Source organism: Oncorhynchus gorbuscha, unplaced genomic scaffold (assembly GCF_021184085.1).
Source record: "Oncorhynchus gorbuscha isolate QuinsamMale2020 ecotype Even-year unplaced genomic scaffold, OgorEven_v1.0 Un_scaffold_1182, whole genome shotgun sequence".
In the NCBI taxonomy this organism is placed as follows: Eukaryota; Metazoa; Chordata; class Actinopteri; order Salmoniformes; family Salmonidae; genus Oncorhynchus; species Oncorhynchus gorbuscha.
In genome coordinates this window covers 4,560-19,275 of record NW_025746039.1, presented here as the reverse complement: position 1 = coordinate 19,275, position 14,716 = coordinate 4,560, and the positions used below count along the sequence as shown (strand labels likewise).

At 45.2% G+C, this 14,716-nt stretch overlaps 1 protein-coding gene across 10 annotated transcripts in view; it reads right to left on the bottom strand.

Moving 5' to 3' along the window:
* Positions 1-13,957, bottom strand: part of LOC124021722 (interferon-induced very large GTPase 1-like) — a 66,291-nt gene extending 52,334 nt beyond the window's left edge. For 9 of the 10 annotated variants that reach the window (XM_046336834.1, XM_046336838.1, XM_046336843.1 and 6 more), the window contains exon 1: positions 13,848-13,957. The gene's annotated coding sequence lies outside the window, so the exon portion shown is untranslated. The remainder of the gene's footprint in view (positions 1-13,847) is intronic. The other variant, XM_046336835.1, reaches the window with a different exon arrangement.
* Between the last annotated feature and the right edge of the window lie 759 nt (positions 13,958-14,716).

The window sequence follows — 14,716 nt, the reverse complement described above, 5'->3', positions numbered from 1 at the left end:
TGCAAGTAGAGATACTGGAGTGCAAAGGAGCAAAATAAATAAATAAATAACAGTATGGGGATGAGGTAGTTGAATGGGCTATTTACAGATGGGTTATGTACAGGCGCAGTAATCTGTGAGCTGATCTGACAGCTGGTGCTTAAAGATATTGAGGGAGATATGAGTCTCCAGCTTCAGTGATTTTTGCAGTTCATTCCAGTCATTGGCAGCAGAGAACTGAAAGGAAAGGCGGCCAAAGGAGGATTTGGCATTGGGGGTGACCAGTGAAATATACCTGCTGGAGTGCGTGCTACAAGTGGGTGCAGCTATGGTGACCAGTGAACTGAGATAAGGCGGAGCTTTACCTAGCAGAGACTTGTAGATAACCTGTAGCCAGTGGCTTTGGCGACAAGTTTGAAACGAGGGCCAGCCCACGAGAGCATACAGGTCGCAGTGGTGGGAGGTATATGGGGCTTTGGTGACAAAACGGATGGCACTGTGATAGACTGCATCCAATTTGTTGAGAAGAGTATTGGATGCTATTTTGTAAATTACATCGCCGAAGTCGAGGATCGGTAGGATAGTCAGTTTTACGAGGGTATGTTTGGCAGCATGAGTGAAGGATGCTTTGTTGCGGAATAGGAAGCAGATTATGTATTCTAGATTGGAGATGCTTGATGTCAGTCTGGAAGGAGAATTTACATTCTAAGTCAGAACCGTCCAGAGTAGTGATGCTGGACGGGTGGGCAGGTGAGGGTAGCGATCGGTTGAAAAGCATGCATTTAGTTTTACTTGCAATTAAGAGCAGTTGGAGGCCATGGGAGGAGAGTTGTATGGCATTGAAGCTCCTCTGGAGGTTAGTTAACACAGTGTCCAAAGAAGGGCCAGAAGTATACAGAATGGTGTCGTCTGCATTGAGATGGATCAGAGAATCACCTGCAGCAAGAGCGACATCATTGATGTATACAGAGAAGAGAGTCAGCCTGAGAATTGAACCCTGTGGCACCCCCATAGAGACTGCCAGAGGTCCGGACAACAGGCCCTCTGATTTGACACACTGAACTCAATCTGAGAGGTAGCTGGTGAACCAGGCGAGGCAGTCATTTGAAACACCAAGGCTGTTGAGTCTGCTGATAAGAATGTGGTGATTGACAGAGTCGAAAGCATTGGCCAGGTCGATGAATACGGCTGCACAGTATTGTATTTTATTGATGGCAGTTAAGATACGGTTTAGGACCTTGTGTCATGTTTGTCATTTATTATCATGTCTTGTCCCTGTGCTCCCCATTCTATTCGTTTCCCTCTGCTGGTCTTATTTGGTTCTTTCCCTCCTTCTATCCCTCTCTCTCCCCCTCCCTCTCTCACTCTCTCGCTCTCTCTTCTCTCTATCGTTCCGTTCCTGCTCCCAGCTGTTCCTATTCCCCTAATCATCATTTAGTCTTCCCACACCTGTTCCCGATCCTTTCCCCTGATTAGAGTCCCTATTTATTCCTTTGTGTTCCGTTCCTGTCCCGTCGGTTCCTTGTTTAGTATTCACCATGCTGTGATTGCGTTTCGCCCTGTCCTGTCGTGTTTTTGCTGTGATTGTGTATCGCCCTGTCCTGTCGTGTTTTTTGCCTTCGTCAGATGCTGCGTGTGAGCAGGTGTCTCTGTCGACTACGGCCTGCGCCTACCCGAGGCGACCTGCAGTCTGTGGCCGCTTCTCCAGTTATTCCCCTCTACAGACTAGAGGATTTCTGTTATTCCCTGTTTGGACTTAAATAAACTCTGTTTCTGTTAAGTCGCTTTTGGGTCCTCTTTCACCTGCATGACAGAAGGAACCGACCAAGGAATGGACCCAGCGACTTCAGACGCTCGTTACACTGCCGTCGAGATCCAAGGAGCCATGCTCGGCAGACACGAGCAGGAATTGTCTGCTGCTCGCCATGCCGTGGAGAACCTGGCCGCTCAGGTTTCCGACCTCTCTGGACAGTTCCAGAGTCTACGTCTCGTGCCACCTGTTACTTCCTGGCCTGCCGAGCCTCCAGAACCTAGGGTTAATAACCCACCTTGCTACTCCGGGCAGCCCACTGAGTGCCGCTCCTTTCTCACGCAGTGTGAGATTGTGTTCTCTCTCCAACCCAACACATACTCTAGAGAGAGCTCGGGTTGCTTACGTCATTTCACTCCTTACTGGCCGGGCTCGAGAATGGGGCACAGCTATCTGGGAGGCAAGGGCTGATTGCTCTAACAAGTTCCAGAACTTTAAAGAGGAGATGATTCGGGTTTTTGACCGTTCAGTTTTTGGTGGGGAGGCTTCTAGGGCCCTGGCTTCCTTATGCCAAGGTGAACGGTCCATAACGGATTATTCTATTGAGTTTCGCACTCTTGCTGCCTCTAGTGAGTGGAACGAGCCGGCGCTGCTCGCTCGTTTTCTGGAGGGACTCACGCAGTGGTTAAGGATGAGATTCTCTCCCGGGAGGTTCCTTCAGATGTGGACTCTTTGATTGCTCTCGCCATCCGCATAGAACGACGGGTAGATCTTCGTCACCGGGCTCGTGGAAGAGAGCTCGCATCAACGGTGTTTCCCTGCTCCGCATCGCAACCATCTCCCTCCTCTGGCTTTGAGACTGAGCCCATGCAGCTGGGAGGGATTCGCATCTCGAATAAGGAGAGGGAACGGAGGATCACCAACCGCCTGTGCCTCTATTGCGGAGTTGCTGGACATTTTGTTAATTCATGTCCAGTAAAGCCAGAGCTCATCTGTAAGCGGAGGGCTACAGGTGAGCGCAACTACTCAAGTCTCTCCATCTAAGTCCTGTACTACTTTGTCGGTCCACCTACGCTGGACCGGTTCGGGTGCTACATGTAGTGCCTTGATAGACTCTGGGGCTGAGGGTTGTTTCATGGACGAAGCATGGGTTCGGAAACATGACATTCCTTTCAGAGAGTTAGAGAAGCCTACGCCCATGTTCGCCTTAGATGGTAGTCATCTTCCCAGTATCAGATTTGAGACACTACCTTTAACCCTCACAGTATCTGGTAACCACAGTGAGACTATTTCTTTTTGATTTTCCGTTCACCGTTTACACCTGTTGTTTTGGGTCATCCCTGGCTAGTATGTCATAATCCTTCTATTAATTGGTCTAGTAATTCTATCCTATCCTGGAACGTTTCTTGTCATGTGAAGTGTTTAATGTCTGCCATCCCTCCCGTTTCTTCTGTCCCTACTTCTCAGGAGGAACCTGGCGATTTGACAGGAGTGCCGGAGGAATATCATGATCTGCGCACGGTCTTCAGTCGGTCCCGAGCCAACTCCCTTCCTCCTCACCGGTCGTATGATTGTAGTATTGATCTCCTTCCGGGGACCACTCCTCCTCGAGGTAGACTATACTCTCTGTCGGCTCCCGAACGTAAGGCTCTCGAGGATTATTTGTCTGTGTCTCTTGACGCCGGTACCATAGTGCCTTCTTCTTCTCCGGCCGGGCGGGGTTCTTTTTGTTAAGAAGAAGGACGGTACTCTGCGCCCCTGCGTGGATTATCGAGGCTGAATGACATAACGGTTAAGAATCGTTATCCGCTTCCCCTTATGTCATCAGCCTTCGAGATTCTGCAGGGAGCCAGGTGCTTTACTAAGTTGGACCTTCGTAACGCTTACCATCTCTTGCGCATCAGAGAGGGGGACGAGTGGAAAACGGCGTTTAACACTCCGTTAGGGCATTTTGAGTACCGGGTTCTGCCGTTCGGTCTCGCCAATGCGCCAGCTGTTTTTCAGGCATTAGTTAATGATGTTCTGAGAGACATGCTGAACATTTTTGTTTTTGTCTATCTTGACGATATCCTGATTTTTTCTCCGTCACTCGAGATTCATGTTCAGCACGTTCGACGTGTTCTACAGCGCCTTTTAGAGAATTGTCTCTACGTAAAGGCTGAGAAGTGCTCTTTTCATGTCTCCTCCGTTACTTTTCTCGGTTCCGTTATTTCCGCTGAAGGCATTCAGATGGATTCCGCTAAGGTCCAAGCTGTCAGTGATTGGCCCGTTCAAGGTCACGTGTCGAGTTGCAGCGCTTTTTAGGTTTCGCTAATTTCTATCGGCGTTTCATTCGTAATTTCGGTCAAGTTGCTGCCCCTCTCACAGCTCTTACTTCTGTCAAGACGTGTTTTAAGTGGTCCGGTTCCGCCCAGGGAGCTTTTGATCTTCTAAAAGAACGTTTTACGTCCGCTCCTATCCTCGTTACTCCTGACGTCACTAGACAATTCATTGTCGAGGTTGACGCTTCAGAGGTAGGCGTGGGAGCCATTCTATCCCAGCGCTTCCAGTCTGACGATAAGGTTCATCCTTGCGCTTATTTTTCTCATCGCCTGTCGCCATCTGAGCGCAACTATGATGTGGGTAACCGTGAACTGCTCGCCATCCGCTTAGCCCTAGGCGAATGGCGACAGTGGTTGGAGGGGGCGACCGTTCCTTTTGTCGTTTGGACAGACCATAAGAACCTTGAGTACATCCGTTCTGCCAAACGACTTAATGCCCGTCAAGCTCGTTGGGCGTTGTTTTTCGCTCGTTTCGAGTTTGTGATTTCTTACCGTCCGGGTAGCAAGAACACCAAGCCTGATGCCTTATCCCGTCTGTTTAGTTCTTCTGTGGCTTCTACTGATCCCGAGGGGATTCTTCCTTATGGGCGTGTTGTCGGGTTAACAGTCTGGGGAATTGAAAGACAGGTTAAGCAAGCACTCACGCACACTGCGTCGCCGCGCGCTTGTCCTAGTAACCTCCTTTTCGTTCCTGTTTCCACTCGTCTGGCTGTTCTTCAGTGGGCTCACTCTGCCAAGTTAGCTGGTCATCCCGGTGTTCGAGGCACTCTTGCGTCTATTCGCCAGCGCTTTTGGTGGCCGACTCAGGAGCGTGACACGCGCCGTTTCGTGGCTGCTTGTTCGGACTGCGCGCAGACTAAGTCGGGTAACTCTCCTCCTGCCGGTCGTCTCAGACCGCTCCCCATTCCTTCTCGACCATGGTCTCACATTGCCTTAGACTTCATTACCGGTCTGCCTTTGTCTGCGGGGAAGACTGTGATTCTGACGGTTGTCGATAGGTTCTCTAAGGCGGCACATTTCATTCCCCTCGCTAAACTTCCTTCCGCTAAGGAGACGGCACAAATCATTATTGAGAATGTATTCAGAATTCATGGCCTCCCGTTAGACGCCGTTTCAGACAGAGGCCCGCAATTCACGTCACAGTTTTGGAGGGAGTTCTGTCGTTTGATTGGTGCGTCCGTCAGTCTCTCTTCCGGGTTTCATCCCCAGTCTAACGGTCAAGCAGAGAGGGCCAATCAGATGATTGGTCGCATACTACGCAGCCTTTCTTTCAGAAACCCTGCGTCTTGGGCAGAACAGCTCCCCTGGGCAGAATACGCTCACAATTCGCTTCCTTCGTCTGCTACCGGGTTATCTCCGTTTCAGAGTAGTCTGGGTTACCAGCCTCCTCTGTTCTCATCCCAGCTTGCCGAGTCCAGCGTTCCCTCCGCTCAAGCGTTTGTCCAACGTTGTGAGCGCACCTGGAGGAGGGTGAGGTCTGCACTTTGCCGTTACAGGGCACAGACGGTGAGAGCCGCCAATAAACGCAGGATTAAGAGTCCAAGGTATTGTTGCGGCCAGAGAGTGTGGCTTTCCACTCGCAACCTTCCTCTTACGACAGCTTCTCGTAAGTTGACTCCGCGGTTCATTGGTCCGTTCCGTGTCTCCCAGGTCGTCAATCCTGTCGCTGTGCGACTGCTTCTTCCGCGACATCTTCGTCGCGTCCATCCTGTCTTCCATGTCTCCTGTGTTAAGCCCTTTCTTCGCACCCCCGTTCGTCTTCCCTCCCCCTCCCGTCCTTGTCGAGAGCGCACCTATTTACAAGGTACATAAGATCATGGACATGCGTTCTCGGGGACGGGGTCACCAATACTTAGTGGATTGGGAGGGTTACGGTCCTGAGGAGAGGAGTTGGGTTCCGTCTCGGGGCGTGCTGGACCGTTCACTCATCGATGATTTCCTCCGTTGCCGCCAGGATTCCTCCTCGAGTGCGCCAGGAGGCGCTCGGTGAGTGGGGGGTACTGTCATGTTTGTCATTTATTATCATGTCTTGTCCCTGTGCTCCCCATTCTATTCGTTTCCCTCTGCTGGTCTTATTTGGTTCTTTCCCTCCTTCTATCCCTCTCTCTCCCCCTCCCTCTCTCTCTCACTCTCTCGCTCTCTCTTCTCTCTATCGTTCCGTTCCTGCTCCCAGCTGTTCCTATTCCCCTAATCATCATTTAGTCTTCCCACACCTGTTCCCGATCCTTTCCCCTGATTAGAGTCCCTATTTATTCCTTTGTGTTCCGTTCCTGTCCCGTCGGTTCCTTGTTTAGTATTCACCATGCTGTGATTGCGTTTCGCCCTGTCCTGTCGTGTTTTTGCTGTGATTGTGTATCGCCCTGTCCTGTCGTGTTTTTTGCCTTCGTCAGATGCTGCGTGTGAGCAGGTGTCTCTGTCGACTACGGCCTGCGCCTACCCGAGGCGACCTGCAGTCTGTGGCCGCTTCTCCAGTTATTCCCCTCTACAGACTAGAGGATTTCTGTTATTCCCTGTTTGGACTTAAATAAACTCTGTTTCTGTTAAGTCGCTTTTGGGTCCTCTTTCACCTGCATGACACCTTGAGCGTGGCTGAGCTGCACCCATGACCAGCTCGGAAACCAGATTGCATAGTGGAGAAGGTACAGTGGGATACAAAATGGTCGGTGATCTGTTTGTTAACGGGGCTTTCGAAGACCGTAGAAAGACAGGGTAGGATAGATATAGGTCTGTAGGAGTTTGGGTCTAGAGTGTCTCCCCCTTTGAAGAGGGGGATGATCGCGGCAGCTTTCCAATCTTTGGGGATCTCAGACAATATGAGAGAGAGAGGTTGAACAGGCTAGTATTAGGGGTTGCAACCATTTCTGCAGATAATTTTAGAAACAGAGATTCCAGATTGTCTAGCCCAGCTGATTTGTAGTGGTCCAGATTTTGCAGCTCTTTCAGAACATTAGCTATCTGGATTTGGGTGAAGGAGAAATGGGGAGGCTTGTGCGAGTTGCTGTGGGGGGTGCAGGGTTGTTGACCAGGGTAGGGGTAGCCAGGTGGAAGGCATGGCCAGCTGTTGAAAAATTCTTCTTGAAATTCTCAATAATCGTGGATTTATCAGTGGTGACAGTGTTTCCTAGTGGGTCAGCTGGGAGGAGGTGCTCTTATTCTCCATGGACTTCAGTGTCGCAGTGTCGCAGAACTTTTGTTTTTACAGTGTTGCAGAACATTTTTAAGTTTGTTTTTTGAGTTTGTGCCACAGGATGCATATTTCTGTTTGAAAAAGCTAGCCTTTGCATTCCTAATTGCCTGTGTATATTGGTTCCTAACTTCTCTGAAAAGTTGTATATTACGGGGGCTATTCGATGCTAATGCAGTACGCCACAGGATGTTTTTGTGCTGGTCAAGGGCAGTCAGGTCTGGAATGAACCAAGGGCTATATCTGTTCCCGGTTCTACATTTTTTGAATGGGGCATGCTTATTTAAGATGTTGAGGAAAGCACTTTTAAAGAATAAACAGGCATCCTCTACTGACATGATGAGGTCAATATCATTCCAGGATACCCGGTCCAGGTCGATTAGAAAGGCCTGCTTGCAGAAGTGTTTTAGGGAGCGTTTGACAGTGATGAGGGTTAGTCGTTTGACCGCAGACCCATTACGGGCGCAGGCAATGAGGCAGTGATTGCTGAGATCTTGGTTGAAGACAGCAGAGGTTCCTTGATAATTTGTGTGAGATTGAGGGCATCAAATTTAGATTGCAGGATGGCCGGGGCGTTAAGCAGGTCCCAGTTTAGGTCACCTAACAGCACAAGCTCTGATGATAGATGGGGGGCAACCAATTGACATATGGTGTCCATGGCATAGCTGGGGGCAGAAGGTGGTCTATAGCAAGCAGCAAAGGTGAGATACTTGTTTCTGGAAAGGTGAATTTTTAAAAGTAGAAGCTCAAATTGTTTGGGCACAGACCTGGATAGTAAGACAGAACTCTGCAGGCTATCTCTGCAGTAGCTTGCAACTCCGCCCGCATTGGCATTTATATCTTGTCGGAAAATGTTATAGTTGGGGATGGAAATTTCAGGGTTTTTGGTGGTCAGGATTCAGACACGGCTAGGACATCCGGATTGGCAGAGTGTGCTAAAGCAGTGAATAAAACAAACTTAGAGTGGAGGCTTCTAATGTTAACATGCATGAAACCAAGGCTTTTACGGTTACAGAAATCAACAAATGAGTGCACCTGGGGAATGGGAGTGGAGATAGGCACGGCAGGGCCTGGATTAACCTCTATATCACCAGAGGAACAGAGGAGGAGTAGGATAAGGGTACGGCTAAAGGCTATACGAACTGGTCGTCTAGTACATTCAGAACAGTGAGTAAAAGGAGCAGGTTTCTGGGTATGATAGAATAGATTCAAGGCATAATGTACAGACAATGGTATGGTAGGATGTGAATACAGTGGAGGTAATGTTGAGAGAAATACTGTCTCTAGAAACATCATTTAAACCAGTTGAAGTCACTGCATGTGTGGGATGTGGAACTAAAGGGTTAGCTAAGGCATATTGAGCAGGGCTAGAGGCTCTACAGTGAAATAAGACAATCACTAACCAAAACAGCAATGGACAAGACATATTGACATTAGGGAGAGGCATGCGTAGCCGAGTGATCATAGGGGTCCAGTGAGTAGTTAGGCTGGAGCCTGGAGACACGGCGATTCAGACAGCTAACGGGCCGGGGCTAGCAAGCTAGCAGAAGGGCATTAGAGGGACGTCGCGATGGAAGAAGACTGTTGTAGGCTCCTATTGCGGTTACGTGGGCAGACCAGTCATGATGGATTAGTAGAGCTCCGTGTAGTAAAGGGGTCCAGTCCAATTGGCAAAATAGGTATAGTGGTCCAAGAAATTGGCCGATGGATCTCTTCAGCTGACAGAGCAATATGCTCTAGACAGCTAGTGGGCCGCGGCTAGCAGGCTAGCAAATGGGCATTCAGGGGACGTCATGACGGAGGAGCCTGTTGAAAAATCTAGTCCATGTAATTTGTAATTGATGAAAGTTAAATATTTCTCAGTATTTTAGAATGAGAAATCGTTCTATTTAAGAAATAAGAGGTAAGCCTACCTGTTTGACAGACGAAATTAGGTTATAGGCAGTAGCATACATAGATTTGGTCAATTCCTCCACCCACCCTGCACTCTTTGAATAGCCTACCTCAGTGTCAGTGAAGGGCTGTTAAAGGTGCAATATACAGAAATAGCTCTGGCATTTCCTGGTCGCTAAAATTTGAATAGTTCGCCTAATTTCAGTTTATGTGACTTAACAACCAGTCTTTGTGTGAAGAATCATTGTACCACCTAAACTGCTGTGAAATATGTTTTCCATAACCAAAAATATTATATTTTCAGCTGTTTGAAAATGGTATATAAAACCAGAGGTAAAAGAAGCAAAAACAAAACGTATGATCGGGAATCATAGAATAGCACAGATTGAACAGATACCGCTTCTTGCTTTCAATGAGAATGACGTATGACAGATTTATAACTCACATTATTACACATTGCAGCTTTAAGTTAAAACCAAGACTGGAATTGAAGGCCTATGAGAGGGTATATCATAGGACTTATATTTACTTTGGGATGGAAAACTGCACAGGCCTACACCTTGATAGCTTAAGATTTTGAAGAAAATAAACAAATCTGATTATATAACGTGATCTATAACAAGGCTTTGGTCCGCGATGCTTTAGGCTAGAAACAAGATGTAAAATACCCAGGAAAGTTTGTTTCGTTTCTTTGAGAGAAATAATCTAATTATGTCACTATCAATTGATTAAAATATTTACTTTCTGTATAATACAAGATGTTTAAAACCAGACAGCTTTTAGGGAAACACTTATGACCTTCTCTCGTTTGGGTTAAGCCACTGTTAGAAAAGTTTGGCATTGGAGAAATTTGATAAGATGAACACATAGGCATATTTCTCTGTCCATTCTTAACCTGTGATTCTGTCATTTGTGTGGTATTAAAAAAAGATTGTGCTAATATGTAAAATTATGTAAAATTGCATTACATTTTTATCAAATTGAATTTTTTCTCGAACCTGCAAATACGATGCTAGATTTATGCAAAACTTTTTTAAATATGTATTATTTTTTTTTAACTAGTCAAGTCAGTTAAGAACAAATTCTTATTTACAATGACGGCCTACCCCGGCCAAACCCAAGTCAATTGTGCACCGGCCTATGGGACTCCTAATCACAGCCCGTTGTGATAAAGCCTGGAATCAAACCAGGGTCTGTAGTGACTCCTCTAGCATTGAGATGCAGTGCCTTAGACAGCTGCGCCACTCGGGAGCCTTTTACTGTAAAGGACATCTTTCCACCCCTACTCTTGTCCACGGTGGTTTATCAAAGTAACAACCTTCTGACCCGCAGCTCTGTGCCAAAATGAATCCTTACAGGACAAAGGACAAGAAGTGTGAATAAACGGAAGACATGTTCTCTGCTATCCACTTTGTTTTAATTATTGTTTTGGGTATGAAGGGGGTTCACTTTTTTTTAAGCGTTCCGTGAGGGTTTAGGTCAAATATATTTTTCTGAAGGGAGGGCCATCCATTTTCATTTCAGAGGTCAGATGTTCTCCATGTAACCCTTCTTATAAATAACGTTCACTCCATAAGAATGGGAGTCAGGCGTCTGATATAATTTGTTAAACTTTACTGAAAGGATTATGGGGATACATAGATACATTGTTGTTCACTAAACCTGTAGCTAACTAGTGCATAAATAAAACATGGAATGGAATATGAGTGCCTCAGATATCAGTATAATGAAAACATGGACTGGCCTGTCAGTAATGTTCACTAGTAGGCTACACTACAGTAGTTATCAGTATAATGAAAACATGGACTGGACTGCAGTAATGTTCACTAGTAGAATACACTACAGCAGCTTTTTCAGTATAATGAAAACATGGACTGGACTGTCAGTAATGTTCACTAGTAGGATACACTACAGTAGTTATCAGTATAATGAAAACATGGACTGGACTGTCAGTAATGTTCACTAGTAGGATACACTACAGTAGTTATCAGTATAATGAAAACATGGACTGGACTGTCAGTAATGTTCACTAGTAGGATACACTACAGTAGTTATCAGTATAATGAAAATATGGAATGGATTAGAATGTTCCAATGTGGTTAGCCAAAAAGATGACAAGATACATCTCACATTCATCCTCCTGGGTTACTCTCAAACAGATATGTTATATTTCTGGTTCCTCCATAACTTGTTTCCTGCTTGTAGCAGGGTGCGGTTACAGGAATCCTTTCTCTAACTATAAGTCACGTAATTTCATCAGAAAACATGTCTGCAGTGAGGGTGTGTGATGTAGGATACCAGGGGTAACTAGCACCCCCTTCCCCTCCCCTATGAACAATGTCTAATTGCTAACACAAAACAGCAACTTTTGGAATAAAAAAATGTACGTGGATGAAGGTTATGCTTAGGCTGGAATAAACTTTAAAAGGAAATAAACTGCTATAGTTGATGCTTTTTTAGTTATTTCAGTAAATGTTGTTTTAAGAAAAAAGGCAGTTTTTTCTAAAGTGCCAGGGAGTGTGTTGCAAGTCAAGGTGTCCTAGGATGAAGATACACAACCAGCATTGTAAATCAATTTACAATAGACTACTTGGAAACGTTCACCATCATGTGATTAAGTTTATCCTTTTTAATGAAATTATAGTTAACAATTGCCCTTGCCCTTAGTCTGCCTCCCTCCTATCACCATGGAGACACCTTCCTGAAAACAATGGCACCCCACTTTGCTTAAACCTGTTCTGCCAGTTCATGTCCTAACATATTAGAATGTTCCAATGTGGTTTGTCAATAAGATGACAAGATTGTTCACACATTCACCATCCTGGGTTACTATCAAACAGATATGTAATATTTCTGCAGGGTGCAGTTACAGGAATGTTCTAACTATAAGTCACAAGATTTCATGAGAAATGTTTTCTGCAGTGAGGGTGTGGAAAGCAAGTCAAGGTGTCGTTGGATGAATGTCAACAAGATGCATAACCAACCAGCATTGTCAAAATAACTATGTTTTAATTAAATCTGACAATACCAGTTCCTGCACTAAAACCCTATATCAGGGACCGCTTTAGACCCGGGTGTCACGTCTACTCTTTCCCTAATCTGTCGCTCACGTCGTCTGTTTACTAACCACTGGTCCTGGCAACCCTCATTGCGTGCACCTGGCAACCCTAATTACGCATACCTGTGCCCCATCTGGACTGCATTACTTACTGATTACTCCCCCTTTATCTAGCACTCCCTGGCATCACGCTTTAGGCAGTATTGTTTCTGTTTTCATGTCCAGAGGCTCTCGTTTTGTGTCGCGCTATGCTCTTTATTGTTAAACTCACACCCTGCTTCCTGTCTCTCAGCGTCATCGTTACACCGGGACAATAGCTTGGCGCAATCAATAGAACAAAACCAGCACCGTTTCAAGATTTCGAATGCCACTGCACTAAAATAAGAAAATGTTCAAATGAAGAGGTTGGCCTATTAGGATTATGTACACAGCTATTAACCTCACATGTAGCTATAGCAATTGATTAGGGGCTAGGGGTATTCAATATTTACCCTGCGATGACTGGACTGCTGCTGGTTTTCTGTTCTACCTGACATTTGATGGCAGCCACCTGGTGTCTCAGGTCTAAATCGGTCCCTGATCATTTTTAAAAAGCAGTGTAACTGGCTCTGGTCCAGATTTGAATGTGAGGCAGTTAGACTTACAACCATATTGAGAGAAAGATGGCGTTCCAGATTGTCTTTTTCTGCTTACGAACAGCATCACATCTCACAACGCCTGGAGAAGTATGTATCACGTCAGGAAACCCATTCATGTGACATATTATCATGTTGCAATCTCCTGAGACTCACAGCACAACTGCAAAAAAAGTACCTGGAACGCTGCTAGACAGTTTGCAAGTATGTAACAAAAATAACATTAACATCTGACAATTGTTTCATGTATGCTAAGAACAAATAAAACCCTTTTTGTAATCTTCCTTACAAATCTGTCATCATTTGAGATCTGGGCCATTTGATTTTTAACTGTTCAAATTACCTGAGAGGAATTGCAATTGTTATGACATTGTGAGTCCTAAAGTCTTTTCCAGTTTGAATAAGAATCAGCCTACCTGCCAGTCATCAAAACACATCTTAACCTGACACTTTACAGTGGTTTAAAGTGCTTTTTGGTGGTATCTGTACTTTACCTTTAATATTTTTGCCAACTTTTACTTTTACTTCACTACATTCCTAAACAAAACAATGTACATTTTACTCCATAAATTCTCCCTGACACCCAAAAGTACTTGTTACATTTTGACAGGAAAATGGTCCAATTCACACACTTATCAAGAGAACATCCTTGGTCATCTCTACTGCCTCTGATTTGGCGGACTCACTAAACACAAACGCTACGTTTGTAAATGATGTCTCAATGTGCCCCTGGCTATCTGCCAATAAATAAATAAAATAAAATTGTGCCGTCTGGTTTGCTTAATATAAGACATTTGAAATGGTACTTTTACTTTTGATATTTAAGTACATTTCAGCAATTCCAATTACTTTTGATACTTAAGTATATTTAAAACCAAATACTTTGACTTTTACTCAAGTAGTATTTTACTGGGTAACTTTCACTTTTACTCGAGTCATTTTCTATTAAGGTATCTTTACTTTAACTCAAGTATAACAATTGAGTACTAATTCCACCACTGCACTTTTATAAAACATGTTGACTTACCATTTCCCTGCTGCATTCAGAGTAGGCTGGAGCATGTACTGACACGGTTATAATTCAAGGGTTGAAACCTAAGATGCTGTTCCAGAGGTGAGACGAGGAAGACAGACAGAAGGAGAGGGGAGGAGCATCTGCTTATACATCACATGGGACAACAATACCAAAGATGATGACACTTTCCCCGTGTGAGCTCACAGTTCCTCCATAATATCTGACATGCTCACGAGAGAGTTTACTTATTGTCACGTCCTGCTCGCCCCACCCACACTGCCCCGACCAGAAAGAATTTGCCAGTGAGAAGTCTCACCCTGGGGCACCCCCTCCGCGTGGAGGGGCAATAAGTATTTCACTCGAGTGGCCCCGCTCCAATCCAAATAAATTAGGGAGTGGGGTCTCGCTTTCTCTACCGTCTCTGACTTTATATATCCCTGTTTTTCTACAGTGAAAATACTATCCACAAGGCAATCCATGACTGCAGTGTTTAACATAGCAGTCAACCTATTTCCTGCAGTCTCAAAATATTAAACATTTTGTTTAAAGTAATAAAGTACTACTTCAAATGGAGCACACTTCATTAATAACATGCATTACATCTTATGAAATATGTTGACTCACACACATAATTATACCTGGATGCACATGTATCAACTCTGAAACATGGTTTTATTAGTTTGGGCTAATGGCTATACTAATGTGGCGTCTACCTGAGGACATGGCACTTGGTAATAAGGTGAATGCACCAATTTGCAAGTCGCTCTGGATAAGAGCGTCTGCTAAATGACTTAAATGTAATATCCTGCAATTCACATCTCACATTTATAGTGAACAAAAATATAAACGCAACATGCAACAATTTCAACAATTTTACTGAG